Source organism: Elephas maximus, chromosome 4, assembly GCF_024166365.1.
Source record: "Elephas maximus indicus isolate mEleMax1 chromosome 4, mEleMax1 primary haplotype, whole genome shotgun sequence".
Taxonomy (NCBI): Eukaryota; Metazoa; Chordata; class Mammalia; order Proboscidea; family Elephantidae; genus Elephas; species Elephas maximus.
The window spans coordinates 68563972-68577357 of NC_064822.1; positions in this window are offsets into that span (position 1 = coordinate 68563972).

The window sequence follows — 13386 nt, forward strand, 5'->3', positions numbered from 1 at the left end:
CTTCCTTGGTAATAAAAAAAAATAAAAGTAATATGTTCCTATTATTACTTGGTAACACTCAACACTCTACCTTCCTCTCCATTATAAAGTTCTGTACCAAATTATTCATTCCCTTTTTTATTGTTCTGACGTTGTCATCATTTACAGATTAACCTCCCTGATTCCCTGTTGCAACTGTTTTGGTTTTGGATAGTCCTCGAGGGCTCATTTCCTAGGTTGGTGTCTGCTTGGTACAATCTTGCAACCTAAATTTAGGCTATGGTCTGATGTAGTTTTTTCTCAGACCAAAGGACTCCCTTTAATAATTCTTGTAAGTTTTGTTTGGTTTTTACATGTTCACTTACTTTCCTTTTATCTGGAAATGTCCTAATTTCACCGTCATATATGAATGAAAGTTTTGCAGGATATATTTTTCTTGTCTGGCAATTTTTTTTCTTTCAAGGTTTTATATCATTGCCTTCTTGCCTACATGCTTTCTGCTGAGTAATCAGAGCTTAGTCTGAATTGCTTCTCCTCTGTATATGATTTTTTGGTTTTTCTCAAGCTGCTTGCAGGGTTTTCTCTCTGTTTTTGGTTTTAGACAGTGTGATTATGATATGCCTTGGTATTTTTCTTTTGGGGCCTGTCCTATATGGGGCTCAAGATCTTCTTGGATGGTCAGCTTTTCATCATTCATGATATTATGGGAGTTTTCTGTCAGCAATTCTTCAATGACCCTCTCTGTGTTTTCTGTTTTGTCTCCCTGTTCTGGAACTCGGATCAGTTGCAAATTTGTGCTTTTGATTGTACCCCATATAATTCTCAGGGTTTCTTCCATTTTCTTCATTCTTTCTTCTGATTTTTCCTCAAACAGAGTTGTATCCAAGTGTTTGTCTTCAATTTCGCTGATTCTGTCTTACATAGTTTCGAACCTGCTCCTCAGCCCTTCTACGACACTGTCCATTTCTGAAATCTTGTTGTTTATCTTTTGAATTTCTAATTGTTTTTGTATGATTTCTAGTTGTGAATTTGTTTTGGCATTTTGCTCCTGTATTACTTTCCTGAATTGCTCCATCTTTTTGGTCTGTATTTTCCATGAATTTGTCTACCTTTTTCAAAACTTTGTCTATTTTTTGCTCATTTTTGTCTGCTTTTTGCTTCAACTCTTGGATTGCTCTAAGTATTAGAGAATTGAATTTCCTATCAGGTAGTCTTAGTGCATTTTATCCTACTGGAAAGTCACCTGGTGTTTTATTTTGGATGCCTACTGTACCCATTCTGTCCTGTTTTTTGTATGTTTTGTATTTGTCTGCTGTCTTAGGGACATTCAGTACTTATTTTCTTCATTTCTTGATTGTAGATTTGTTTGTTTCATCCTGGTTTTCTGTTTTACTTCGTTGTGCCCAAGCATATGAGCTGCACTTTCTTTGTTGTGTGCTCGTCTGTGGTCATGATACTTTTCACTTCGTGAAGCTGCTCTCCCATACTTCCTGTCTGCTGATCTCCAATGTAAGTGGGGTGAATCCAAGCAGCACAGACACTGCACTCCCCAGCTACCCAAGGCACCAACAGCTAGCCATAAAGCTTGGAGGTGGAGCAGTGGGGAGAGAATGAGGACTGGGAAAGCATGTATCGCTGGTTACTGAGTTCTCTGTCTCCTGCTGGAAGTTCTGTGAAACTGCTTACCCATGCTCCCTGTCTGTTGATCCTTGCCAGGACTCCAAGATGAAAGATCCGTGCTGCATTAGCTGATGGGGCCCTCTGCACCTATCTCCTCACTCACTGTCCTCTGTCAGTTTCTTATTCCATTTGATGCTTGGCTGAGTTCTCTATCTCTTCATTTGGCACTTCAGGTACCAGGAATTATGTTTGTGTGAGTTTTACTTACTTTTTCTAGTCTTTTCTGTGGAGGGACAATGTAGTGCTTCAGTCTATGGAGCCATGTTGACCAGAAGTCTTATCAATGTGTCTTGATGCAATCTATGATCAATTTCACGCTGCAGAAGTTGGCAAAAAATCTTCAGTTTCTTCATTTGTGGACTTAGTGGTTGGGGAGTAAATTAGAATAATAGCTGTATTAACTGGTCTTCCTTGTACGCATACAGATATTGTCCTGTCACTGACAGTCTTGTACTTCAGGATGGATCTTGAAATTTTCTTTTGACAATAAACATGACACCATTCCTCTTTAACTTCCCATTCCTGACATAGTAGACCATATGATTATTTGAATCAAAATGGCCAATTCCAGGCCATTTCAGATCACTAATGCCCAGGATATTGATGTTTTTGTGCTCCATTTCATTTTTAATGATTTCCCATTTTCCTAGATTCACTTAATTCATACTTTCCACATTCCTATTATTCATGGATGTTTGCGGTTTCCCATTTTGAGTCGTGCCACATCAGCAAATGAAGTTCCCGAAAGCTAAACTGAATCCACACCATTAAGGACAACTTTATTTCAGGAGGCAGCTCTGCCACAGTTTTATTTTGAGTACCTTCCAACCTGAGGGGCTCATTGTCCAGTACTACACAAGACAATGTTCTGCTGCTTGTCCTAAGGTTTTTGCTGCCAATTTTTTTTCAGAACTAGACGACTTCCAGGTCCTTCTTCTTAATCTATCTTAGCCTGGAAGCTCCTCTGAAACCTGTCCACCAAGGGTGACCCTGCTGGTATTTGAAATGCAGGTGGCAAAGATTCCAGCATCACAGCAACAAGCATGCCACCAATGTGTGACAAACTGACAGACACATGGTGGGTGTTTTATATATATATATATACACACATATATACATATATGTACATATATATACATATATATATGCATAACACAAACAAGTATAAGACATATGCATAACAATTACAGTCCTCGTTTCTACAACTGGTCATGTTGTTTTAGCTGGTGTTTTTAACTACCTGCTTTCACTACTCATTCCATATTCCCTTTGCCTTCAGGAAGCACCTCAGCAGGCTGTGGCTCTTTGCCAGATAACTTGACACTAACCTTTATTCCTGAAGAGACTGAGACATTAATAGTCCTGCCTGAATTGAGTCATTTTAGTTTTCATTGCCTTTAATCTCAGGGAGTAGTAGTTTTTTTTTTTTTTTTTTTAGTAGTACTAAGATACGCCCTAAGGGATTGCCTTTTTACAGACATTCTTCTTTACTTTCCCTACATAATAAAAGGACAGTATTTCCTAGGCAATCAAGATGAATCATTCCAGCCAGTATAGTAATTCCCTTCTTTACCTATTTAGTTAAAGGAATGAGAATTCCAAAATGGCTAAGTGGCATTCTTAACTTCTAGTTCAGTGGAAACAGAGCTGTGTCTCCTGGTGGAAATGTTGCTCCCTTTGGAACCAACCCCTAGGCCAGCAGAGAGAGCAGAGTGTCACAGGCATAGGAAGAAAAATTTTGCAAGTGAACCACTAGTGGTAATAGCGAGTGGTACCACTCCCATTTCTACACCTTGATTACAAGACCAATGAATTCTGGCAATGGGAGAAATGACGCCATATGTTGGACACCAATTTGAAGCATCCTCAGCCTCCTAGAGAACATTACCCAGGCCTGCAAGGTATTGCCACCAAGCTGGAGCCATAATTGACTCTTCAAAAGGCCTTTCTACTGTTCTACCAATTCAGTTGCTTCAGCATGATGAGAAACATGGTAAAGTTAGTGAATTCTGTGAGTACGGGTCCAGTGCTACACTTCATTTGCTGTGAAGTGAATTCTTTCATCAAAGGCAATGCTGTGTGGAATGCCATGATGGTGGATAAGTTGTCCCATTAGTCCACAGATAGTGCTTTTGGCAGAAGCATTGTGTGCAGGGAAGGCAAATCCATATCCAGAGTAAATGCTTATCCCATAATAACAAAATGCTGCCCTTTCCATGATCGATATGGTTCAATGTCGTCAGCTTGCTAACAGGCTGCTGGCCAATCACATCCCATGAAATGATGTCATATTGGGGACTCTGTTGGTTTCTGCTGCTGAAAGATTGGGCACTCAGCAGTGGCTGAAACCAGGTTGGCTTTGGTGAGTGAAAATCTTGTTGAGGCCATGGATAATCTCCATTTCTGCCACCGTGGCCACTTTGTTCATGAGCTCACTAGGCACTGATAGGACCGGCTGGAGAAAGAGGCTAACTGGTACACACACAACATATTATCTTTTCCACTGATTATAAAAAAAAAAAAAAAAAAATTCTTCGGCTAAAAAGTTATTCAAGATCTAAAGAACCAAAAACCAAACCCAATGCCATTGAGTCAATTCTGACCTCGTAGTGACCCTATAGGACAGAGTAAAACTGCCCCATAGAGTTTACAAGGAGAGCCTGGTGGATTTGAACTGCTGACCCTTTGGTTAGCAGCTGTAGCACTTAGCCACTATGCCACAAGGGTTTCCTATTCAGGGACATAATGAAAAATTAAATAGGATGCAAGAACCCATACAGATACTGCAACCAGAAATTCAGAAAATTAAAAATAAAATTACAGATATAGACAACTCAATAGAAAGTCAGAAGAGCAGAACTGAGGAGATGGAAGGCACAATTAGTGAAATGGAAGGAAGGTAAAACACTTGGCACCAATATATTTGAAGAAAAATCAGATAAAAGAATTAAAAACACTGAAGAATCCCTAAGAATCATGTGAGACTCTATCAAGACAAATAACTTAGGAGTGGTTGGAGTACTAGAACTAGGAGGGAGAAAAGAAAATACAGAGGGAATTGTTGAGAATTTTTTCGTAGAAAACTTTCCTGATATTGTGAAGGAGGAGAAGATATCCATCCAAGATGCTCATCAGACCCTGCATAAGGTAGGTCTCAAAAGAGTCACCAAGACATATAATCAAACTCGTCAAAACCAAAGAGAAACAGAGAATGCTAAAAGAGGCTGGGGATAAATGAAAAGTCACCTACAAAGAAGAGTCAATAAGAATAATCTCAGACTATTTGGCAGAAACCAGGCATGCAGGCAAGAAGGCAATGGGATGACTTATATAAAGCACTGAAGGAAAAAAATTGCCAGCCAAGATCATATATCCAGCAAAACTGTCTCTCAAATATGAAGGTGAAATTAGGACATTTCCAGATAAACAGAACTTTAGAGAATTTGTAAAAAGCAAATCAAAACTATAAGAAATGCTAAAAAGGAGTTCTCTGGTTAGAAAATTAATAATATCAGATATCATCCCAAGACTAGAATACAGAACAATGCAACCAGAGAGCAACCCAGATAGGGAAATCACAAAAATAAATCAAGATAAAAATACCCAAAACAGGGAAACAGCAATGTCATAATGTAAAAGATGACAACATTAAAACAAAAAAGAGAGACTAAGAAATGTAGTCATAGATCTTTCATATGCAGAGGAAGTCAATGCAATATAAAGAAATAAAAGTTTGGTTTAAAATTAGAAAAATAGGAGTAAATATTAAGGTAACCGCAAAGGTAACTAGCAATCCCAACATCAAAATGAAATACAAGAAAAACATAAAGACCTGGCAAACAAAAAAAAAAGAATAAGAGGAAAAGACATTATGTAATGAAAAAACTACTAAGCACAAAAAATTAAGTGGGAAAAAGAAACTGTCAAAAGCACACAGAAAAACACATGAAAATGACAGCACTAAACTCATAAAAAAAAAAAAAAAAAAAAAACTCATACCCATCCAAAAGTGTGCTGAATGTAAATGGACTAAATGCACTAATAAGGAGACACAGAGTGGCAGAATAGATTAAAAAAAAAACACAATCTGTCCTATATGTTGCCTACAGGAGATGCAAACAACCTAAAACCCAAAGGATGGAAAAAAAATATATCAAGCAAATAACAGTCAAAAAAGAGCAGGAGTGGCAATATTAGTTTCGGAGAAAATAGACTTTAAAGTTAAATCCACCACAAAGGGAAAGGAAGGACACTATATAATGATCGAAAAGACAATATATCAAGGTGATACAACCATATTAAATATTTACTCACCCAATGTCAGGGTCTCAAGATACATAAAACAAACTCTAACAGCATTGAAAAGTGACACAGACAGCTTCACAATAAAGAAGGAAAGAAGGAACAAAGGAAAGGAAAGAAGGAAGGAAGGAAGGAAGGAAGGAAGGAAGGAAGGAAGGAAGGAAGGAAGGAAGGAAGGAAGGAAGGAAGGAAGGAAGGAAGGAAGGAAGGAAGGAAGGAAGGAAGGAAGGAAGGAAGGAAGGAAGGAAGGAAGGAAGGAAGGAAGGAAGGAAGGAAGGGTGAAAAGAATGCTCATAATTTCATATGAATTTACATAATAATGTCACATTAAAATCTGTCTTGTATACAGCAAAAGGGGAGAAGATGCGAAAAACTAATCAAAATGAAAATTGAAGTATCATCATATATATTACAAAAAATGAAACGGAAATAATATGCACTGGTGGCTCAGTGATTAAGAGCTCGACTGGTAATAGACAGTTCAACAATTCAAACCCATCAGCCACTCTGTGGGAGAAAGAGTTAGCAGTCTGCTCCAGTAAAGATTACAATGTTGGAAGGCTTTACTGCATTTAGAGCATTTCTACTCTGTCCAATAGGGTCACTATGAGTTGAAATCGACACACTGGCAATTGGTCTGATTTTAGTTTTGGTGGTGCAGTGCTTAAGAACTTAGCTGAAATCAAAAGGTCAACAACTCAAACTCACCAGCCATTCCTTCAAGGAAAGATGTGGCAGTCTGCTTCCACAAAGATTATAGCCTTGGAAACCTTGGGGGTAGTTCTACTCTGTCCTATAGGGTCACTGTGAGTCAGGATTGACTTGACAGCAAAGGGTTTGATTTGCTTTTATAGGAGAATACAATGAGCAAATGCATGTCAACAGATTAGATAACCTAGGTGAAATGGAGGAGCCATGGTTGCACAACGGTTAAGTGCTCAGGTGCTACTCAAAAGATTGGTGGTTCAAGCCCATCTAGCAGCTCTAAAGGAGAAACACCTGGCAATCTCCTCCCATAAAGAGTAAAAGGGTACAATCTAGAAAACCCTAAGGGACAGTTCTAGTAGGAGTTGAAATCTACACAATGACATCTAACAACAATACTATTGAATGGCACCTAGCTACACAAAAAGTATGTAAAGTGACTCAAGAAATAGAAAATTTCAATGGACCTTCAGCAATTAAAGAGACGGAATCAGGAAAAGCATTTGACAAAATTCAACACCCTTTCATGATACATATAGGGGCTATGAGTCGGAATCGACTCGACGGCGCTGGGTTCTGGGTTTTTTCCAGATTTCATGATACAACATTTTGGAAATCAGGAATAGAAGTGAAATTTCTCAACACGATAAGTGGTATGTATGAAAAACCCACTCCTAACTTCATAGGGTTGCTATGAGTTGGATTGACATGATGAGAATGGGTTCAATTTTTTTTTATTTAATGTCATATTCAATGCTACAAGACTGAAAGCTTTCATCCAGGGATCAGGAATAAGAAAAAGATATACATTTTTACCACTGCTATGCAACACTGAAATAACAACAAGAAGTCTGTCAGTTTGTCATACCGTGGGGGCCTGTGTGTTCCTTTGATGCTGGAAGCTATGCCATTGGTATTCAAATACCACCAGGGTCACCCATGGTAGCCTAGTTTTGGCGGAGCTTCCAGACTAAGACTGACTGGGAAGGAGAACCCAGCAATCTACTTCTGAAAAGAATTAATCCATGAAAACAACCATATGGTCTCCCCTTTTCCTTTACACAACACAGATTTTAATGTTACATTTCATTTTGAAGTGGACAATCATATGGTCTACTATCCCAGGAATGAAAAATTGAAGAGGAACAGTGTTGCATTCACGGTCAAAAAGAACATTTCAAGATCTAACCTAAAGTACAACACTGTCAGGGATAGGATACTACCCGTATGTCTACTAGGAAGACCAGTTAATATGACTAGTCAAATTGGCCCACCAACCAAGGCCAATGACAAAGAAGTTGAAAATTTTTATCAATTTCTGCAGTCTGAAATTGAATGAACATGCAATCAGGATGCGCTGATAATTACTAGTGATTGGAAGGTGAAAGTTAGAAACAGAAAAGAAGGATCCGGTAGTTGGAAAATATAGCCTTGGTGATAGAAATGATGCCAGAGATGGCATGATTGAATTTTGAAAGACCAATGACTTCTTCATTGCAAATATCATTTTAACCAACATAAATGACCACTAGACACATGGCCTTCACCAGGTGGAATACAGAGGAATCAAGCCGTCTATATCTGTAGAAAGAAAGATGGAAAAACTCAATATCATCAGTCAGAACAAGGCCAGGGATCAACTGTGGATCAGAGTATCAATTACCCATACGCAAGTTCAAGTTGAAACTGAAGATAATTACAATACATCCAGGAGAGCCAAACTATGATCTTGAATACATCTTACCTGAATTTAGAGTCCATCTCAAGGATAGATTTGATGCATTGAATGCTAATGACAGAAGACCAGTTGAGTTCTGGAATGACATCAAGGCTATCATACATGAAGAGAGCAAGAGGTCATTAAAAAGACAGAAGAGAACGAAAAGACCTAAATGGATGTCAGAAGAGAATGAAACTTGCTCTTGAAAGCCAGGTCTAAAGAAAAAGGGAAAAACGAAAAATTAAAAGAGCTGAACAGAAGATTTCAAAGGGTGGCTCCAGAAGACAAAGTATCATGATGACATATGCAAAGACCTGGAGTAGAAAACCAAAAGAGAAGAACACACTTGGTATTTCTCAAGCTGAAAGAACTGAAGAAAAAATTCAAGTCTTGAGTTGCAAAGGTGAAGGATTTTACAGGGAAAATACTCAAAAATGCAGGAAGCATCAAAAGAAGGTGGAAGGAATACACAGAGTGACTATACCAAAAAGAATTAGTTAACTTTGATCAGGAACAGATGGTCCTGAAGGAAGAAGTCCAGCTAAACTGAAGACATTGGCAAAAAATAAGGCTCTGGGAATTGATGGAATACCAATTAAGAAGTTTCAACAAATGGATGTAGCACTGGAGCTGCTCACTCCTCTATTCCAAGGAATTTGGAAGAGAGCTACCTAGCCAACTATGCCTATTTCCAAGAAAGCTGATACAACCAAATGTGGAAATTATCAAAGAATATCGTTAATATCTCATGCAAGCAAAAGTTTGCTAAAGATCGTTCAAAAGCAGCTGCAGAACTTTATCAACAGGAAACTGCCAAAAACTCAAGCCAGATTTAGAAGAGGATGTGGAACCAGGGATATCATTGCTGATGTCAGATGGATCCTGGCTGAAAGCAGAGTATACAAGAAAGATGTTTACCTGTGTTTTATGGACTATGCTAAGGCATTCAACTGTGCGGACCATAACAAATTATGTATAACATTGGGAAGAATGGGAATTCCAGAACACATAATTGCTGTCATGAGAATCTGTACATGGATCAAGAGGCAGTTGTTTGAACAGAACAAAGCGATACTGCATAGTTTAAAGTCAGGAAAGATGTGTGTCAGGGTTGTATTCTTTCACCATACCTATTTAATCTGTATGCTGAGCAAATAATCTGAGAAGGTGGACTGTATGAAGAGGAACGGGGCATCAGGATTGGAGGAAGACTCCTTAACAACCTGGGTTATGCAGATGACACAACCTTGCTTGCTGAAAGTAAAGAGAAATTGGAGTACTGACTGAAGAAGATCAAAGACCACAGCCTTCAGTATGGATTACACCTCAACATAAAGAAAACAAAACTCCTCACAACTGGACCAATGAGCAACATCATGATAAAAGGAGAAAAGATTGAGGTGTCAAGGATTTCCTTTTACTTGGATTCACAATCAACAGCCATGGAAACAGAAGTCAAGAAAGCCAAAGATGCATTGCATTGGGCAAATTGGCTACAAAATACCTCTTTAATGTGTTAAAAAGCAAAGTTGTCACCTAGAGGACTAAGGTGCACCTGACCCAAGCCATGGTGTTTTCAATTGCTTCGGATGCGTTCAAAAGATGGAGGATGAATAAGGAAGACTGAAGAAGAATTGACTCCTTTGAATTGTGGTGTTGGCGAAGAATACTGACTGTAGCATGGACTGCCAAAAGAACAAATGAATCAGTCTTAGAAAAAGTACAACCAGAATGCTCCTTGTAAACAAGGATGGTGAGACTTCGTTTCACATACTTTGCTTATGTTGACTGGAGGGATCAGTCCCTGGAGAAGGACATCATACTTGGTAAAGTAGAGGGTCAGTGAAAAAGAAGAAGACTCTCAACGAGATGGATCGACACAGTGGCTACAACAATGGGAGCAAGCAACGCAACAATTATGAGAATGGCACAGGATTGGGCAGTGTTTTGTTCTGTTGTGCATAGGGTCGCTATGAGTCAGAATAGACTCCAAGGCACCTTACAACTGAAGCATCCCTGGGTGGCACAAACTGTTTGTGCTCTGCTGCTAACCATAGTGTTGGTGGTCTGAAGCCACCCAGCAGCACCACAGAAGAAAGGTCTGGTGATATGCTTCCACAAAGACTACAGCCAAGAAAACCCTATGGATCTCAGTTCTAGTCTATAACACAGGAGGTCATCATGAGTTGAAATCAACTCATCCACAATGGGTTTTGTTTTATTTTATTTTGTGTTTAACATTGTACTGGAAGTTCTAGGCAGAGCATTTAGACAAAAAAAAAAAAAAGATACAAAAACAAAAAAAAAAGGATACTGGAAAAGAAGAAGTAAAACTGTCTCTATATGCAGGTAACATGGTCCTTTATATAACCAAAAAACCTAACCGACTCAAAAGAGTCGGTTCCAAGTCATAGTGACCCTATAGGATGCAGGAGAACTGTCCCAAGGGCTTCCAAGCAGTGCTGGGTAGAATCGAACTGCCTAGCTTTTGATTAGTAACCATAGCACTTAACCACTATACAACCTGAGAGCCCTGGTGGCACAGTGGTTAAATCACTTGGCTGCTAACCAAAAGATCAGCAGTTCAAATCCATTAGCTGCACCCTGTAAACCCGATGGGGCAGTTCTGCTTTGTCCTATATGGTCACTATGACTCAATGCCAATAGGTCCTTTATATATAAAATATCAAATAATCCATAAGAAATGAAGTAGAACTGATTTATATATATATATATATATATATATATATATATATATATATATATATATATTCAGCAAAGCAGCAGGGCACAAGATCAACTAACAAAAAATCAGTTGCATTTTTTTTACAGCAGTAGATTTCCACATGCAAAATAATTGGGATGTAGCCCCTGCCTCACACCACATAAAAATTATCTCATAATGGATCAACAACCAACATGTAAGAGCTAAATCCATATAAGTCTTGGAAGAAAAAATAGGAAAAAAACCTTTATGAACTTGAATTTGACAGTTGTTTCTTATGTATTTTATGAAAAACAAAAGAAAAATAGGCAAGTTCAGCTTCTGCAAAATTAAAAACTTTTGTGCATCGAAGGGCATTGTCAAAACAGTGTAAAGTCAACCTATGGAATGGGAGATAATATTTGCAAATCATATAAACAATAATGGCTTAATATCCAGAATATATAAAGAATTACAACTGAACCACAAAGACAAAGTAATTAAAAAGTGGACCAAGATATATTTCCCCAAAGATATATGAGCACACAAAAAGATACTTAGTATGATTAGCCATCGGGGAATGAAAATCTAAACCACATGAAGACATTATTTCACACCCCCTAGGTTTATTATTAAACATTACAAAAAAGGAAAATAGCTAGTGTTGGTGAGGATGTGGTGAAATTGGAACGCTCACGCATCATCTGTTGGGACTTAAAATTGAGCAGCTGCTGTTGTCTTGTGGATCCTCAAAATGTAATCATAAAAAATACAATATCACTCAAAAATTCTATACAAAAGAATTAAAAACAGGGACTCAAGTACTTGTACACCAATGTTTACAGCAACATTACCCACAAAAGCCAAAAAAGTGGAAACAACCAATTGTCCATCAGAGGTGAATGGGCAAAAATAAGTGGTATATTCATACAATGGAATATTATTAGGCCATAAGGAGAAATGAAGATATGATACACGTTATGATAGAGATGAACCCTGAAAACACTGTGCTGAGTGAAATAAGCCAGATATGAAAGGATAGATATTGTATGATTCCATTCATATAAAATACCCAGAATACCCAAATGCACAGAGATCAAAATTCATTAGGGGTTACCAGGGCAGGTGGGAGGGAGAAATAGGGAGCACTGCTTAATAAGTAAAGGGCTATGATGAAAAAGTTGGAAACAGATTGTGGTGACAATTGTCCAACATGGTGAATGCAATTAATGTTACTGAATTATACATGTAAACATGACTGAGATGTTTTATTACATATATTTCACCACAATAAAAATTAAAAAAAGAAACAGAAACAATAAAATCAGAAAAACAAAACAAAACAAAGCAAACAAAAATCTGTGCAGTTGCTTTACTTGGTTGTCTAGTGTTTTGTTGAAGAGATTAGAGCCTATATTGAAAGAAATATTTTTCTGTCATATATATATTTCTTAATATATTTGTGGTTTGGTATCAGAATAACCCTGGCCTCATAGAATGAGATATGAAGTGTTTATTTTCTTCCATTTTTTAATAAAAGTGTGTACGGATACATATTCATTATTTTGCATGTTTCTTAGAACTCATCAGTAAGCCATTTGGATCTAGGGTCTTATTCGTTAAGAAGTTTTTTCCATTATTAATTCAATCTCTTATTATGGTATATTCATATTTTCAATTTCTTCTTGTGTTAGTTTCATATGCAACATTTATGCTCTTCTACTGAATGAGGTGTGCTAGCAGAGACAGCAAAGCAGTGGCTCATACCTCTGTCGGCCAGAAAGTCATGCATCTTTTACTGAGGAAGCCTGGTTACTTTTCTAAAGGAGAACTGCTATGGTTGGGAAATAAGAAGAAAAATCTATAGATGTAAATCCACAACAAGAACAAACAATATCTGTGCTCTTCATAGATTGTCCTGTTAGAGCTCAGACTGAGACAAGAGTGGAAAAAGTAAATGGCTTGTCAATTGTCACTTAAGGTGTGAACAGGAATGTTTTTCATGGGACTATTCAGAAGTCAGTTTATGTTATCACACACCTCCAGAACACAGGAGATGCTGGGCTCTTGTTAAAAGTACAAAGAAGATGTTTAAATGTGTCATATAGATTGTCCCTTTTCACGTGCTTTTGAGAAATTGTTCACATATTCTACAGGATTTTAAGGGCTAGACGACTTAACCACCCATGCAGTAAACTTGTTTCCTTCTCATCAAAAACTGTTAAAACTTGAGCCATGTTAAGAATATCTTAGATATCAAAATCACACTTTTGGACTAGATTGCTAATTCATGGTG